We start from the raw sequence: 2972 nt of genomic DNA on the forward strand, positions 1-2972 counted from the left end.
GCGTTTGACTTGTGTGGTTGTGAGGACACTTTGTTGGCTCTTGTCCAGCTTTTCAGCCACCAGTACCACCAAGTCTTTCTCAGGAGGGATGCTCTCAATCCCTTCTTCCCCCAGCCTGTATTGCACCTGGGTTGCGCCAACCCAGGTGCAGAACCTTGCACTTGATCTTGTTGACCTTCATAAGGTTCATATGGGCCCACTTCTTGAGGTTGTCCAGGTCCCTCTGGATGGCATCTCTTTCCTCGGGTAGGTCAAGTGCACCACTCGGCTGGGTGCAATGTGCAAATTTGATGAGGGTGCACTCTATCCCCCTATGTGGTCAATGAAGATATTAAAAAATACTGGTCCCAGTATGGACACCTGAGGGACACAAATTGTCATTGATCTCTCACTGGACACTGAGATGTTGGCCACTCGATGGTCTCGACATGACTCTCCAGACAACTCCTTAAACAGCAAATAGCTAGATCAGATGATTCTTGAGGTCCTTTCCAACCCGGTATTCTATAACTCTATGATTCAAATCCATATCTCTCCAATTTAGAGAGCAGGATGTTATGAGAGACCATGTCAAAGGCCTTACAGAAGTCCAGATAGACAACATCCGTAGTTCTTCCCTTGTCCGCTGGTATAGTCACTCCATCACAGAAGGCCACTAGGTTGATAAAGCAAGACTCACCTTTAGTGAAGCCACGCTGGCTGTCTCAAATCACATCCCTGTACTCCATGTGCCTTAGCATAGGTTCTAGGAGGTTCTGTTCCATGATATTCCCAGGCACAGAGATGAAGCTGACAGGTTGGTAGTTCCCAGGGTACTCCTTTCTACACTTTTTGAAAATGGGTGCAATGTTTCGATTTTCCAGTCACTGGGGACATCACCTGACTGCCATGACTTTCCAAATATCACAGAGGGTGGCTTGGCAACTACATCAGCCAATTCCCTCAGAACTCTGGGGTGCATCATGTTGAGTTATGCATGACTTCTGCATGTTCAGGTTCCTCAGGTGGTCTTGAACCTGATCTTCTCTTACAGTGGGAGGGACTTCATTCTCCCAGTCCCTGCCTTGAGGTCCATCCACTTAAGAGGTGTGGGAAGAGAGATTGCCGGTGAAGACTGAGGCAAAAATGTTGTGTACCTCAGCCTGCTCCTCGTCCATGGTTACCACTTTGCCAGTCTTTCTCATTGCGGGGGGAGTACGCTTTCTTTGAACTTCTTTTTCTGGCTGACATACCCATAGAAATCATTCTTATTATTCTTTGCGTGCTTCACCAAGTTCAGCTCCAGCTTCACCCTGGCATTCCTCACCCCATCCCTAGACAACAGGGCAGCGTCGCTGTACTCTTCCCAGGATACCTGTCCCTGCTCCCACTGCCAGTGCATCTCTTTCTTGCCCTTTAGTTTGACCAGCAGGTCTGAACTCAGCCATGCTGGTCTCTTCCCTTCCTGTCCCGATTTCTTATACCCGGGGATCGAGAGCTCTTGTGCTTTAAGGAATGCGTCCTTAAAGATCTGTCAGGTCTGTTCTGCTTTCTTGTCCCTGAGGGCAGTTTCCTAGAGGTCCTATTGACTAACTCCTTGAACAGCTGGAATTTCGTTTTCCTAAGGTTCAGGGTCCTGACTTTATTCTTTGCCTGACCCATCCCCTTCAGGACTGCAAACTCCCCCAGTGCATGTTCACTGCAGCCCAGGCTGCCTCCAGACTTGACATCGCCGATTAGCTCACCTGCATTGGTAACCAACAGGTCCAGTAGATGCTGAGGTTTAGGATTGAGAGTGTTCATTTACTTAAATGAGTACTGGCACAGGATATAGTAGTTTTGTCACTGACTCTCCATTTAAAAATTTCATCTTGTCTGGATATACGTTTCCTTATGTTTGAGCTAAGTGTGTATGGAACTGTATACATAAAAATGGAAAACCTAAAGGTCATATTTGAGGCTACCATTATATTGGTTAAAATACCTGGAAAAAGGAACTTTGATGTAGTATCTCAACCATGAAGTTATAGTATCCTTTACAACCAGAATGAATATTTAAATGAAATTCTGTTTATTTTGGTGAAGCAGTAGATTACACTATTTCTCAAAGATTTAAGATAATTAGCAGCACCTATTCTATAACAGTCACAACTTTTTTTTTTTTTTTTTAATAGAAGGTGTTGCCTATAGGTATATTATAATTGCCACGTGTATTTTACAATAATGCTTTTTATTACACAGCTGGCCACCAGGATGTTTTTGATATTGCCAAGTATTTAGTTTCTTTTCACTATATCTAGGGTAAATATAGCTCTCTTTAAATTAGCTGCACAGTTATTATCCTGTCATTATGAATAATTCTACTGTATAATTTTAAAGACAAAAAGAATATTGATCCAAAAGGAATGTCCCTCTGCGAGAAACAGCTCCTATTATTTTGAGACTGTAAGTTGCTTTCTGGTTTGCTTCATCAAAATCAACTTTTAAAAAAAAAAAAAGGTTTTTAGCTACAGCTGTTCTTTTAGATAGAGTTATGGAGCGGACAAACAGCAAACCCAAGTATATGGATACAAATTAGGATTTTTGTTATATTGTGGCTTTAGTGAACAGTTGCAAAGTGCAAGGACTCTTCATTGTATGTGGCAGAAAGAGTTCACTCCCTGGTTTGTGCTGGCAATTGCATTCCCTGGTAGATTGAGGCAATCTTGAGTGACACCAATCACGTGTTAACGCTGAGCCCTTAAACAGTTTATTTAAGTGGAGGACATAACTAAAAATGTTAATGGATCTTAACGTAGAATGGCTAATGACAGGGGAAATGGTTAGACTTTAGATTACATACATTTGTCTTTATTCTGTTGAAGTCTATTCATTTCAAAGCTGTTTTGAAAATTTTTCTTTCATCCTTTTCTTTAATTTATGCATGAGCCGTTTCCTGGAAGTCTTCTGCAGACTGATCACTAGCACAAATGTTTTTAAGTGTAGATTGTCCC

Source organism: Charadrius vociferus, unplaced genomic scaffold (genome assembly GCF_000708025.1).
Source record: "Charadrius vociferus isolate BGI_N301 unplaced genomic scaffold, ASM70802v2 scaffold244, whole genome shotgun sequence".
NCBI classification, from domain to species: domain Eukaryota; kingdom Metazoa; phylum Chordata; class Aves; order Charadriiformes; family Charadriidae; genus Charadrius; species Charadrius vociferus.